This window comes from Muscardinus avellanarius, assembly GCF_963383645.1.
Source record: "Muscardinus avellanarius genome assembly, chromosome: 9".
NCBI lineage: Eukaryota > Metazoa > Chordata > Mammalia > Rodentia > Gliridae > Muscardinus > Muscardinus avellanarius.
In genome coordinates, this window is record NC_137795.1 from 2,133,161 (window position 1) to 2,149,687 (window position 16,527).

Genomic DNA, 16,527 nt, shown 5'->3' on the forward strand with positions numbered 1-16,527 from the left:
GAGGAAGAAGAGGAAGCAGAAGCAGAGGAGAAGGAGAACCAGGATAGATAAAGGAGGATAGATAGAAGAGAGAGAGAAAGAAAGAAAGAAAGAAAGAAAGAAAGAAAGAAAGAGGAAGAAATTGAAGTTCAGAGTTATTAATGTGACAAGAATTTGAGGATCCATGATCCATGATCTTGGAGATATAAAAACTAAACAGAAGTGAGCCCCAAATGTATGCCATTTGCTTTAAAAGCATTTGCCAATTCTTACGTGGTTTGTGAAGTTGAGGTAGGTTGTGAGGGGAGAGCTAGAGATGGAAGCATTGCTAGAAACCTGCTGAGATGCTAAAAAGCTAAAAGAAAATTTGGACTTTCTAATGGTGCTTGGAGAGATTAAAATTGGAGTTGGGCCTGCTAAAGAGGTCAGGCCATTTAAAATGCCCCAGGCTTTTAGTTGAGACCCCCCAAAGAGCTGTGTCCTCAGAGTATGGAAAAACAGAAAAGATATGTTCCCTCACAAATCCTAAATTATGGCAATTGCAGGTTGGGATCAAATAATCTGCCTGTATTCTCTTTGCCTGCCAGAAGTATATTAAATCCACTCTGGAGGGAGATAAAATCTTCCAGAGCCACATATTATTTTTCATAGATAATATCTGGCATTCAAATAAATATACATGCCAGGAAACTAGATCAAATGACTAAAAGGCAAAAGAAGAAAAAACATAAAATGAAAGCAGACCATAGGTGAACACGACATTGAAATCATCAGACAAGGATTTTAAAATAACTACAAGTAATGTGTTCAAGAAGAAGGTGATTAGTTCCTGTGAATGAAAATATGTGGGAAAGAATCAAGTGGAAAATCTAGAACTAAAAATAATGCAACACTAAAATGGAAAATTTACTATATTGTGTAACAACAGATAAGACAACCACAAGAGATGAATAAGGACCTGGAAAGTAACCTGTCATCCCACTGCTCAGAAGACTGAGACAGGAGAAGCATAGGTTCAAGGCCAGCCTCAGCTACTTAGTGAGACCCTGTTTCAAATTTGAAAAGGCCTGAGGCTGTCTGTTGTTCAGAAGTAATATGTTCCTGGGTCAATCCTCTGTGAAGAAGAGAAGAACAAGAAGAAGGAAGAAGGAAGGAGGAGGAGGAGGAAGAGGAGGAGAAGAAGAAGAAGAAGAAGAAGAAGAAGAAGAAGGAGGAGGAGGAGGAGGAGGAGGAGGAGGAGGAGGAGGAGGAGGAGGAAGAGGAGGAGGAGGAGGAGGAGGAGGAAGAGGAGGAGGAGGAGGAGGAAGAGGAGGAGGAGGAGGAGGAGGAGGAGGAGGAGAAGAAGAAGAAGAAGAAGAAGAAGAAGAAGAAGAAGAAGAAGAAGAAGAAATATTTTAATTTTAAATATTAATTTGGTGCAAACACACACTAAAAAAATAAATAGCAGAAAGTAAAAAATGTATGTGAAGTGGAATGTAGTGAAAATAGCTAACCTGCAATTAGTATCTAAAAAGAAGTGAAGAGATAATTAAGTAGAAGACATAGACAAAGAAAGGTGGTCAAGGATTGCTTAAAATGTATGAAAAACAGATTCAAGAATCTCTTTAAATCCAAATAGGATAAATGCAAAGAAAAGCACACCTAGGCACCTCACAATAACATTGCTAAGTTCAAAAAATAAAGAGAAAATCTTAAAAGCATTCAGATAAAAAGGACACATGACTTTTTAAAAATGAGATTGATACTCATATTTTTTTAATACAGATACAACAAATGCCACCAGATAAGAGAATGGCATGTTCACAGGACAGGAAAGAAATTAAACAAAGGTGTTTTAGGCAACAGCTGAGGGAATTCACTGTAGCAGAACTCTGCCAAAAGAAATACTGAGGACAGCTCATCAGATGGGAGAGAGTTCCAGGTGGGAGCGAGCAAATGCCAGATAGACTGGGTAGCACAAATCAGAGGGGTGTGGGTAGATTAAATGAATATTCCCTTTCTAAAAATAATAATGAAGTCGGATGTGGTGGCACATGATTGTAATCTCAGTACTTGGGAGGCTGAGACAGGAGGATGATGCAGGTTCGAAGCCAGCGTCAGCTACTTATTGAGGGAGGCTCTCAGCAATGTAGTGAGACCATATTTCCAAATAAAATATAAAATAGAGCTGGGGGTGTAGCCTGGAGGTAGAAAGCCCTTGGGTTCCATCCCCAGTACCACAAAAAATTAAAAATAATGATGAGGATGATGATAATAATAAATCTTGGATTCGAGACTATGACATATCAAGCATGGTGGCATATGCCTATAACCCCAGTACTTGGGAGGCTGAGCCAGGAGGATTACAGGTTTAAGGCCAGCCTTAGCAGATTAATGAGATCCTCAGAAACTTGATGTACCCTTGTTTCAAAATAAAAAATAAAACAAGAATGAGGGTGTATATTAGAGGTAGAATTCCCTGGGTTCAATCCTCAATATCACAAAATGTAAATAAATAAAAATAGATAAAAATTTTGCAATCCATTCATCTGTTGATAGAGACCTAGGCTGATTCCATATTTTGGCTAGGTCTCCATCAACAGAAGAATGGATTGTGAAATTATGGGAGATACACAGAGTGAAATTCTACTCATCAATAAAGAACAAAAATCATGTCATTCACAAGAAGATGGAAAGACCTGGAGAACATTATGTTAAAGTGAGATCAGCCAACCACAGAAAGAGAAGGGACATATGTTTTATCTAATATGCCAAAACTAGGGAGTATTAGGGATATTAGAGGGACTCCAGATAATGGATGGGAAACCTCAGCAAAGCTAGAATGGAAAGGTAGGAGAGGAAGAAGGCTGAGGTTGATTAATGGAGGAGCTACATTCAAATATGTGTATAAGTGTGAATGTAGCATGGTTAACCTGAACACTCATTGTTGGGAGGGGGAGGGGAAGCTGGTGGGGAGGGCACCAAGTACTGTGTGAATGTATGCAATTCTCAATATGATCCACATTATTATGTGAATCTATAGTATACCAATAAAAATGAAGATTGAAAATAAAAAATAAATAAATAAATAGAAAGCCGTAGAATAGTACAAAAAGTAAAAAAGGACCAATATGCTATGAGGGCCTTGCATATCTGGGCAGTGATAAAGGTATAAATTTAAGGTAGATTCTATTAAATCAGAAATGCATTCCAGGGTAGCTCCTAAAAGAAAATAAAAATTATGGGACTAACAAGCTAATAGCATCGGAATGTGAATTTTAAAAAGACTTGACCTAAAGGCAGCAAAAAGAAAAAAATATGCATAAGACAGAATAAACAGAAAATGACTAGCAAAATGGTATATTTAAGTTCAACTATATCAGTCAAAAGTAGAAACTTCCTCAACAAGACCTCTAGAGCTTAGAAAATTAAAACAAGAATTAATAAGTGGGATGACATTACACTACAAAGTTCCTTCTCATCAAAGAAAACCATAGTCTAAAGAGAAAGCATATATACTAGAGAGACAAATAACCCAATCAATAAATGGGCAACTGAACTGAACAGACACTTTACAAAAGAAGAGATACAAATGACCAATAAGTACCTGAAAAAATGTTCAACATCATTAGCCATCAGGAAGATGTATATCAAAACTACACTTGTGATTCCATCTAGCCCCAATCAGGATGGCAGTCATCAAAAAGTCAAATAACAATAAATGTTGGTGAAGATGTGGGGAAACAGGAACTCTTCTACATTGCTGGTGGGAGTACAAACTAGTTCAGCTATTGTGAAGATTCCTTTAAAAACTTGGAATAGATCCACTCTATGACCTGATTATATCATACCTGGGTATCTTTCCAAAGAGACTGAAACCAGAGCAGCACAATTCATAACAGCCAAATTATGGAACCAACCTAGATGTCCATCAAGAAATTAATGGATTACAAAATTATGGGAAATACACAAAATCAGTTCTACTCAGTAAAGAAGAACAAAATTATGTTATTTGAAAGACAATGGAAGGACCTGAAGAACATCATGGTGAGATTAGCCAATCACAATAAGTGAAAGGTCATATGTTTTCTCTAATATGTGCAAGATAGGGAGTATTTGGGATACCAGAGGGTCTCCAGACAATGGAGGTGAAGCCTCAGAGGAGCCAGGGAGAAGGTATAAGGGAAAGGGAGAAGGAAGAGTGAAGTTTATAAATGGAAATACTAGTGTTGACTATGTGTGCATAAGTGACTATACCGATGTCAATCTCAGTACTCTATATTGGGAAAAAGGGAAATGGGGAGGGGGGAACCAAGGGTTGTTGCATGTATGTCATTATCAACATGATTTTCATTATGATGTAAGACTATAATGCATCAATAAAAGCACATAATAAATAATAAATAAATAAATAAAATATTGTGTCCATAAAAAAGAGGAGCTTTGTCTTTTAAATATAAGGGAAGGATTCCAGCACGGCTGGCTGGTTCCCTGCAGCAATGTAACTAATACACTTGTTGATGCATCTGTTTGCTGAAGGTGCCACTGGCTTTTTCTCATGCTTGAGAATAGGCTAGACTCCTGGCAAAAATGTACTTTGTGTTTCTGCTCAGATGTTTTTATTTTTATTATGATAAATTGTACTGTGTTTAGGGGATTTGAAACCGTGCATGTTAAATTAAAAGAACTACAAAATGAAAGAATACAGTATGAGAAGCTGAGAAGCTATCTTAAGATAAAAGGGAGAAAAGCTGGCATAGGGTTTTTAAAGTAATTTTTCTTCTTCATCATGTAAATGAAGAAAAGTGAATCTTCTAGAGTTTGCTGGGAGAGGTAAATCTTCGAGAGTACCCATGTTCAAAGCAGTTTGAAGTGGCAGATGGATCTCTAGGATCCACCACTAAGCATCATTGTGGTTCTGAGTGAATTATTTTGTCTCTCTGTGCCTCAGCTTCCATATTTGCTACAACATAGTGATCCGGGTAGGAATAATCTATATAGAGGGTTTATGTGTGTCAATCACTATTCTAACCATTTTGGGTGTATTGTGTCACTTAAATGTCACAATACAATAAGTGATATTATTGCCTTACACCTCTGCCTTACAGATGAGGAAACTGAGTCACATAAGGGCCAGCTAATATGCCAGGGCCACACAAGTAGTACATTACAGAATGGACCTAAACGTAGGCCTGTTAGCATTAACCTCCTCTGTCTATTCATTTAAAGTGTTTCTCTGGCTGCCACCAGGTTAAAGTCCAACTTTACAAATGGCATAGCTAACCTCTCACAGTGCAGTGGACTGCCACCTCTACAATCTTCCAGCTGCTAATCCTGTAAACCTCAGCACCCCAACCGCTGCACACAGCAGATCACGCACCTCCTGAACATCACCTGTGCCCTTCCATGTCCTGGAATCTCTGCATCCCTGCCTTCCCCTTCAGAAGTGTTCCTGACTTCCCTGGGCAGGTCATCCCTTCCAGAGTTCCCGTAAAGCTTAGTATGCGCCTCTGCTGGAATGTTTGTCAACCAGCATTACATCATTTAATACATGAATCTGTCTCTTCTGCTAGATCAGAGATCATAAATATTGGGTTTCTTCTCTACCCAGAGTCTTGTGTTGATAAAGACTCTGAGGCTGTATTTGACTCAACGGGAAAATATTAAAGGCAGACTTCATAAGTTCAAAAAGATTAATTTGACTCTTACACCTTGGTATTGCCAAGCACCTGGCTCAGTCTGAGCACACAGTAGTCACACAATTTATGTTTGCATGAAAAAAATGATAGATTAGTATACAACTGTCTGTTGTATTAAGGAGGTGATACTGGTAACATTCACATCAGATGAATTACCCTCTGGTAGTCTTCGAGCTCTTCAAGGGCAGAGAGCACATCTTATATATCTTAGTAACTTTGATGTCTCATTTAGTTCATTGAACAAAATTGCTAAGCAAACACATGATTGAGGGAAGTCATTTAAAGCTAAAAAAATTACATGCTGATGCAAAATAAAGAAAAAAAATAAAGTGAGACATAGGACTCATGCTCTGCTCTGATCTTTAATGAGTCAAATGGAATACCAAAGAAAGTGATGTTTTCTGTGGTTGGAAATGTGTGGCTTTCTTGTCCCTGTACTGGAAAATAATGTCAAGTCCATCAGAGGGTTATAATAAAAAGCAAGATGGCAGCTCACAGGAAGGACTAGGAGGGTGCAAACCATGCTACTTTTGAAATCTTCTTCTCCAATGGAAGCAGTACTGTCACCTTCTTTCCATCACTGTGACCAAAAGACTTGACAAGAACAGCTTAAAGGAGGAAAGATTTAGTTTAGCTTGGGGTCTCAGAGGTTCAGAACATGGCCACAGGGAAAAAAAAAATTATGGTAGAAAGGTGGAACAGAAGTTTGTTCAGCTCATGGCAGCTCAGAAATAGAAAGAGGAGGGGGCCAGGAACAGATTTAGTCTTTAAGGCTATGACCCCAGTGTCATATGTGTCATATGACCCAGTGTCATGTCCCTCCTCAGCCATGTCCCATCTGCCTACGTTACCACTTAATAAATCCATTCCAATTATTCACCTGTTAATGGATTAACCACTCATGAGACAAGGGCCCTCATGATTTACTGATTTCACTTCTGAATGAAATCCATGATTCAATGATTTCATGTCACAAAGGTAATCACATAAACTCTCCTTTCAGATGAACTGTAAGAAGGAAATATTTGCATAACTTTTCATTGTGTTTAATTGTGTTCTTGGTAGACCATGACCAAGCACGAATTTAAAAATCAAAATTATCTGGTCTATATTTCTAACACAGAAGTCAATCCAGTAAGAATTTATCAAGTTCAGGGACCTTATAATATAGCTGCAAGGACAATACTTTCACACACACAAAAAATTAATCTGACAGAATGTAATTTAAGTATTTATTTAATGCCCATTATGAGTAAAAAATTATATGTGTAACTCGAAATTATCCATGTTGGCTGCAACTAAAGATCAAGGATACACATAGGGTACCAACCACAGTCTCACCATTAGCTGCTAAGGATCACTTATCAATATAATGAGAATTAAAATAGTTTTTTATGGTGGTGGAAATTAGCAAGGATGATAGAAAAAAAGGAGAGTAGGAAGGGCTGCCAGGTCAGAAAATCCACTAAGGAATGGTGTTCATCTGAAAATGAACTAAATAGACTTTGGGCAAAGTTAAGATTAGTTACTAAGAATGGTGGAAACTTTATTATTCTGGTGTTAGGATCAACTGGGGATGGGGCAGTAAGATTGGACTAGTCTACCCATGCAGTGGGTAAACACACTAAATTTCCAAACAGCAGAAGGACACATGGAGGTTTCTGAGACATAAGGGGCTGGAAAAAAATCATAGTAGTCCAAGAGTAAATTGATCTAGGCTCAATTACAGCGGCAACAAATAGTAAGGAATTATCCATTTTAATAATAATTATCAGAATAATTTCAAGATGCATTGTTTTATGGGTACTGATATGATTTTGACATAGTTTATCCTCTAAGAGTTCATGTGTTAGAAGCTTGATTCCCAGAGTGGCAGTTTTAAATACGGGGTTTAGTGGAATATTCCTGGGTCACTGGGATGTGTCCTTGGAGGAGATTGTGGGACGCCCATCTCTCTCCAGTTCTCTGTCTTGTGATGTGATCTTTTCCTTCCTCATATGCTCTACTGTCGGGATGTTTCCTGCCCAGTGTCCTCACCAGAATTAAGTGAATGCTTGTTACATACCCTTGACCCTCAAGAAATGTGAGCTAAATAAACCATGTATTTATGAAGTTAGCTTGCCTCAGGTATAATGTTATAGTTGTGAAAATAGATAAATATAGAGACAAAGAAAACAGTGAAAGATGTTTTCAAGTTTTGAGATAGGGAGACTAGAAGAATGTTTCACTAACAAAATAAAAATGAGGAGATGGAGTGAGGAGGTAATGTGTTATGAATAGGACACTTTGAGTGTAAAGAGATAGTGGGCCATCAGAGATGCGACATAAATTTCAGAATAGGAAATTGGAATGAGATTTGGGGGTCAAGATGAGGATAGTAGTTTTTATTTCAAGAGAAATGGCCTTCATCTCTTTGTAACCCTGTTATTCTTTTTCATTAGGCCATTTAATATGGAAGTCTAAGACAGAGTCAATGTCAAAACATGGTTCTAGGAATGTTGCTATTCCAGGGGTCTCTTGTTACTTTGCCCAAGGCTTCAGAGATACTTCAAAGTCAAATACCAATAAATACTTACTCTAAACCAATAAGATCTCAGTTTGAACTGAGAATCTTTAGAAGAAAATATGATGTTTTGTCTCCTATGAACATCAAAGAGAAGACCAGAAGGTGAGAAATGAGATTGGGGCAGGTAGGAACATATGTTTTTTTTTCAAATTTCTGATTTGAGTCTCAAGTGAATTCAATAAAGTAATTTGTGTTTTCCAAGTCTTACATACCTGATACCTGAGTAGCTGTGATGGAGAACACATATGTTATCAACAACAGCCTCAAAATTAGGGTTTCTAGTGCTTCACCCCTCATTATTGCTCTCCTTCCCATCTTCATGGGTGCCACTCAGGTCCTTTCTACTGGAGGAGAGCCTTTGTGTCCCTGCATCATGACATCTTATCCATCATGATATTGTCCCTCCAAAACCAAGGCACATGGCTATGATGCTTTCCATTTTGGTGTCATTCCACATCTTTCCTGGTCCATGGGATTGCCTGCAGGCAGAACACTTGGGTCACTCAGCCATTGTACTGGCAATGAGATGACTCTGGACACAGCTGGCACCTCACTGGTGGCACTTACAACATATAACAGTTCTTTCTGCCACTTCTAGCCACACTGCCATAGTTGAGACAAAAGTAGGCCTTTAAAGCTCCTTGTCGTATAGTTTATTACAGACTTCCAAGGGAAAACCATGTTACCTTAACTTAAATACTTCTCAAATCACCTTTTCAGGTGTGTGTGTGTGTGTGTGTGTGTGTGTGTGTGTGTATGTGTGTGCGTGTGTGTGTTAACTAGGGATTGAACCCAGGGACACTCTACCTCTGAGCTACAGCCCCAGCCTCATTTTATTTTTTATTTTGAAACAGGGTCTTGCTAAATTGCTGAGGCTGGACTGAAACCTGTGATCCTCCTACCTCAGCCTCCCAAGTACTAGGATTACGGAATGTACCACTATGCTCAGCTTCTTTTCGGATTCCGAGACAAAATCTCACTCAGCTGAAGGAACTTTATATGTGTTATTCTCACCCAAGACCTTTCTTCTACTCTTATTGTCCTATGCAGAGATCTGGTTCTATATCCTCCCCAAACTTAGGATAATTTTACTGCTTAGCAAAGAGTGCATGGTAGAGAAGGTTAAGGATTTGTCTCTTGTTGCATTTCTTCCCTGCAAGGGCTGCAGTCAACTTATTTGTACAGAGTCATTTTCTCTGCCCAAAGACACATGAACCTTATCCATGAATAGAATCAGGGGGCTCCTTTTCACCTGACAAGTTGCTCCAGGACACTCAGCTTAGTCACACTCTCACACATACTCCTGAGCCCTCTCCCTCTAGCAGTAACAAGAGAAACAATAATCAAGACTCTATTAAAAGCAAAAGTTTTCCTTCAGTAACAAGGACCATGTGTTTCGAGAGATATAACCAACAACTACACAGGACTATTGACTGAATTGTTTCCTATTCTTATATAAAAATATGTCACATTTTCTTTGAAATCCCTGATATAAACTGGAAGTTAGTCTAGAATAATCAGTTTTAAAATAAAGATTAAATAATAATTCATTGTCCTTGTTGAACCCCAAAATTCCTTAGTCAGGACTTCCAGTTATTTCCAATCATTTATAAAAGACAAAACATGCTACTTTGATAACCTTGCTGATCATTTCAAGCTGGATTTCTTGAGAGTAAAAATAATACTGGTTCCAAAATACTATCTGATAGCTTGATGAATCCAGTTTTTCTTTTTTTTTTTTCCCACTGCCAGTAAAATAATAGCTTGGAAGAGAGCAAAGGGAAAATAAAACCATGCTATAAGTTATGAGAATAAGTTGGACCATATCATCTCCCTGAGAATATGATGGGTTTAGCTGGTAATCTTCAGGAAGTCCATCAGAATGCAGCAGGGGTGAATTCTGGTTTACCCTGATGCAATATGAATTGTAAAAGATGAAAAAGCAGTGCGACAAAAGTATAATTCAACGTACTGTCATTTGAGTGTCAATTTGGAAATAGAAAGTTCTATCCTAAATTGTTCTAGCAATCTTACACACACGAATCCATGTCTAGGTAAAAACAACTGGCTTATTCTTGGAATCTAAATCATAGCAAGACTTTTGAATCCTTAGCATATTTAAAAGGTCCCATCTTTAGATGTTGCTCAGGGACCCTTCAGTAAAAAGTGGGATGCAAAGAAAAGTAAGGATAGAAAAGGGAGTAAAGTAGACAAGAGTCGCCAATTGTCCCCAAGTGAACTCAGTGTGACCATCGAGACCGTTTCTGGCAAAACTCACACAGCTCTCTCTAAAGTAATTATATTGGGGATATCAATGTAAACATTTGTGCCATGGTGCCGCGAGATGGAGTAGAGAGTACTATATATTCAGAGCTGCTTTGAATCAGTGACATTTATAATCCTGTAAAGTCATATTTACTCCTGAAATCTCTTGAAGATTCATTATACACTCCACAAATTTTATCAGGAAATATATTTGATTTTGAGCCTGTCACCCTTATACATACTATTATTCCCTGACATGGCAAGATCAAGTCATAACCTCTTTGCACAGCTTAGAAGATCACTCACCATCTGCTGCTATTTTTCTGGGTTTATATTCCATGGCTCCTTCCTATCCCCATTATATAAACCCTCCACACCAACTGTGCTAATGTGCTCGTAGTTTCCTAATCAAGCAAAGCTATTTCCCACGTGGGTGTGTTCTCAAATGTGATTTTTCTCTGCTTAAAAATACCTTCCACCCTACAGTCAGCCATCCAGTGTAATACTGAATTCTCCAATACTTGGCGGGTTTCTCTCAGCAGAGCTTGTCAAGGTTCCCAGTGCACAGTTCAGCCAAGTGGAACTGTCTCCCTCTGCTGGACCAACCCCAACATTGCACATACGACTAGGGTGACAAAAGTGATTCTCTTTCTAGTCTACTCAGGTACTCTTAACCTGATGCCCCTGGAGCCTGGCTGGGGATCCAGTATTGATGGAGGTTCTGGTGCACTTGACTATAGCTGAGAGAGACTTTCTCTCAGATCAAAGCAAAATGATGCAGTCGGGTACAACCCATCTACATGGTATAGAAAGCTTAAAGGGCTGGGGAGGGACCCCTAAATTTAATCCATTAAGATGGAAGTCAGGTACCAATGAGTGATCTAGCTGGGTCATATGGTGCTTCCATTCACAGTCTTCTGAGAATTCTCCATATTTATCTCCATAGCAGTTATACTAATTTACAATACCACCAACAGTGTATAAGTGTTCCTTCTTCTCCACATCCTCACCAGCACTTACTGTTATTTGTATTCTTGATGATTGCCAATCTAACTGGAGTGAGATGAATTCTCAGTGTAGTTTGGGTTTACATTTTGCTGATTACTAAAGATTCTAAACTTTTCTAAATATATTTGCTGGCCATTTGCATTTCTTCTTTTGAGAAATATCTCTTTAGTTAAGTTGCCCAGTTATTGCTTGGTTACTTATGTTTGTTTTGTTTTGTTATTAAGGTTTTTTTTTGCATTCTGGCTTCTGTCAGAGGAGTAGCTGGCAAAGAATTTCTCTCACTCCATAGCATCTCTTCATTTTTTTTATTCATTTGATTATTTCCTTTGCTGTGCAGAAGCCTTTTAATTTGACATCATCCCATTTATTAATTCTTGGTTTTATTTCCTAAACCTTAGGAGTCTTATTGAGGAAGTCTCTGCATGTTATAAAATTGATCTAATGTTCTCTTTCAGCAATTGCAAGATTTCTGGTGTAATTCCCAAGCCTTTCTAATTTTATTCTCCATATTGATATCCAGTTTTCCCAACACCATTTGTTGGAAAGTGTGTATTTTTTCCACTGTATATTTTTGTTACCTTTGACAAGGGTAGCTAACTGTACCTGTGTGGATTTGTCTCTATATCTTTTAATCTATCTTATTTGTCTATGTGTTATTTTTATGCCTGTATCATTCTGCTTTTGTTACTATAGTTCTGTAGCACAATTTGAAATTAGGCATTGACAATATTTATTCTGCCTCAAGAATATTTATTACTCAAGAACCTGGGACGTCTTTCCACCTCCTAGCTGGGTCATATGGTTGTTTTCTGCAATTTCTTTCATAGGTGCTCTTATACTTATTATCTTCACTTATGTCAGTTTATTATTACTAGACTAATATTTCCTAATGATTATGATGCCTTTTTTGAAATTTTGTTGAAAACACAAAGAAAACTCAGAAGATTGTTGAATGTCCTCTTCTCCCAGCCACTTATGCCTCTTGCTTCATTAGCAGTGAGCAGACAAGAGGTTCCCAAACAGTGTTAATCATTATATATTCTTGTGACACCTAGATCCTAAAAATTTAATTTCCTTAAATATTATAACATAATATACTCGAGATGAAACCCAGGGGCATTCTACCTTCAAGCTATACAGCCAGCCCTATTTTTTAGTTTTTATTTTGAAACAGGGTCTCACTGAGTTGCAAAGGGCCTCACTATGTAGCTGAGGCTGTCTTCAAACCATGATCCTCCTGTCTCAGCCTCCCAAATGCTGGGATTACAAGCGTGCGCCACCACGCCCGGCAATATAGATACCTTTTAAGTTCTGAAATATAAGGAGAAACATGCTTGTAGTTGGATAAAACTGAGCAAGTGTCATATTAAGGATTAAAGCATATATAAGACTAAAGTAATGTAAGCATGAAGGAAGTAGAAGCTAAACACATCACTTCAAATACTACTTCAGTTTTCTGCATCTCTCAGTGCTGAACATGTTCTCAGTGAGCAGCTTAATGGGCATCGGTGTGGAGTCCCCAAAAAAGAGAATACAGGCCATCTTTAACTTAGTTTTGCTCAATGAAAGCATTTCTGGTAGATAAGAGAAACTTTACTTCCAGAATATACAAAGAGCTCAAAAGAATCTACACTAGCAAAACAAATAACCCAATCAAGAAATGGGCAAGTGAATTGAATAGACACTTCACAAAAGAAGAGATACAAATGGCCAATAGATACATGAAAAGATGTTCAACATCATTAGCCATCAGGGAGATGCAAATCAAAACTATGCTGAGATTCCATCTAACCCAATCAGAGTAGCAAACGTAAAGAAATCAAATAACAACAAATGATGGTGAGGATGCAGGGAAAGAGGAGTTCTTTTACACTGTTGGTGGGAGTGCAAACTAGTTTAGCCGCTATGGAGATCAGTGTGGAGATTCCTTAGAAAACTGGGAATGGATCCACCATATGATCCAGCTATACTTCATCTTATCACTAGTTGTTTAGGGATTGATGTCTTGGATTGGCCAGTGGTGATTATCTTTCCCAGAATATAAACTTATATTCAGAATATAAGCCATTCTGGTGTTTATCTCGGTTCATAATTGGAAAAGGGTTTACTCTGCAGATTAAAAGTTGGAATAGAATTAGAAATGTTCAAATTCTATTCATGATATCTGTTCTTGCTTCTCTAGTTACTGGTTTGAAAAATATGGTCAGTAAAACAAATAACCCAAGGCCAGCTTGGATATGGAGCACATAAACAGAATTTAGGAAAGAATTCACAAAGTTCATCTAGAATTGTACTAAATTCAATTTTTACCATAAAACTATTATCCTCTCTCAAACAGCTCACACATAGTACATACATATGGGAAGACCTATGTTTACTGGTAACTGAGAATGAGGTATTAGTCTGGTGAATGAGCTATGAATCTGGTGACTATAGTCATGAAACCTCTTGCTTCATATGGTAATCTAAGATACCCATTCTTCTCAATTTCATAATGAAAGAACAGTTCAGAAACTTTATGGATCTAGTTACTTTATTTTTTCTGTTTGTAGACAACACATGTGGTTAAGAAGTCCAAATTTTAACACATGTTTTACTAAAGTTATACTGTCATCAGTATATTGAAATTCCATGAGCCAATCTCATCACTAATCTGTTGTTAGCCCTATAGACCTAAATAAACTCTATAGGGCTAGTCTAATTTTCTCCCCTTCATGGAACATTCCTCTATGTGTTCAAAACCATGAACCCAGCAGGTTATTGGTTTTCCTCTTCTCCCAGCCCTTTATGCCACTTGTTTCATTAGCAACAGGCAGGCAGGAGGTTCTCTAATACTCAGAGCAGTAGAAAGAATTTTAAGTATGGTTCATATCCATATGGTACATGTTTTGCAAGTATGAAACTTGAAGATTTTATTAAGAAAAACATTGCTTAATTCAACTTTCTGTTTTATATGTTTTATACTTTCTTATCATTTCAAGAAAAAACTCTGACTGCAGTAACCTACAATCATTTTCTATTGCTCTTTCTGCAGCCTCTGACTTAGCATAGCATGACTGAAGCTGTATGGACCCAGGTTACAGATATCTTTACTGTATGGTCAAGGTTGATGGAGACAATTATGTAATGGGTTAAATAACAACTCTGAACAGATAAAAATAGAACTGCCTCCTGACCCTCTTCTTTTCAACTTATATCTTAATGATTGCTTCCTACTTTTAATTTGAGATTGAGAAAATGTATATGTACATTCTTTTCTGTTCACTGGTTCATTCATTGCGATAGAATACAAGTAGCCCTAATACATAATTTACACTGTTATCAGATTACTGTCAAAAAGAATGTCTTATGATTACAACCTTAAGCCAAAATTATTCAATTTTACAGATGTCTTCCCAGATTCAATAGGTTTATATTCATTTTCCTAATGGCAGGTTAAATTATTCATTTAGATTCTGAGTGCATTTTTGCAAGTATTAACACCCAAAAGGTTTATTAAGAAATACACTGCTTAATTCAACTTTCTATTTCATGTGTAAGAATTTCTGGCACAGTGCCTAACACTAAATAAATAGTAGCTCTCAGGACGATGGTGATGGCAATAATGAAAGAATTATCAAGGCACCCCTTGGACACCTTCAAGAGTAAAAAGAGGAACCATTTTCAGTGTCAAAATTAACCCTCTGTCAAAACCACACACACACATGTACACACACATATGTATGTGTGTGTATATATGTGGTTTTGAAACACATATACATATATATGATTTTAACATACACATATATATGTGTGTGTACACACACACACACACACACACACACACACAACTTTTCTGCCATAAAATTTCTTAGATTCCAGAGCCATCTAACACAAATGGCCACTGTTTTACTGGATTCATATTAATTTTCAGATGACTTATAAAATTATTCACAATCTCTGAGACCGACATGTAGTTAGTTTGACAGCAACTGAAGATATGAGTCCTTAGATGTTATTAGGGGGATCTAATTAAAAGAATAAGGCTCCTTTTCCAACCAAGAAGACAGGATCCCTGGCCTAGATGTAAGCAAGAGGAGCAGCAGGGGGGCTGCAGGCAGGGAGAGTCACATGGTAGGGACTTGGGGGACAAGGAACTGGAGCACTCGTGGCAGGTGCTGAAATTTGACACAGTGAAGCAGTGAGAACTCCAAGAGGGAAATGTTCCCTCCATGGTGCCCTGCTCATAAGTCACAAAGATAACAGAACTGGAACTGCTTCATCAGTGCAATGTTTCACGAACTGGGTAATTAATTTCATTAACTATCACTTAGTATATATTCCCTTTTCTGAGCACTCTTGGAAATATATAAATTATAAGAAAAGCACCATTATCATAAAGGTGCATTAAGCATAACTAACAGAAATAACTTTGGATGCCGTCAAACATTAAGTGCCTCTGGGTGTGTTAGAGGCACAAAGACTTCCTAGCTGACCTGTCCATAACTGTGACTATTCCATAGTAATTCTAATGATACGTAAGTTTTAAATGCTATTAACCTAGTCAGTGCTAGACATTTTATATGCCTCATCTGATTTAAACCTTATTCTGAGTTTATAGCAAAGGTTCACTACCTATATATGAAATGCTAAAAAGAGGCAAGAGAGTTAAGAAACCGGTTGCCAGCAAATACAGGGTAAATGGTGTAGTGGGAACTCCAGGTCGGGGGCTCGACTTCAGAGGCTGCACTGCTAGCCATAGAGTCACTCCTCCTTTAGATGAAAAAGCAATACTCTGAGTGTGTGTCAGGCCATGGTGGCAATCTCCTAAATTCCTGGCTATCCAGAAATGTCCCTGAATGCTTTGCTCAGAGCTCCTCTGTTTCAGTCAGCATTCTCACTGCTATAATCCAGTACACTTGATGATCACAACTTAGATAAAGGAAAATTTATTTGCTCACATTTGTGGAGATTTCAGAGGTTTCCATCCATGATAGACCAGGTAAAGTCTGTGGAGCTCAGGGCCTGGCTGTGGGAAGCAGATAAGGGATT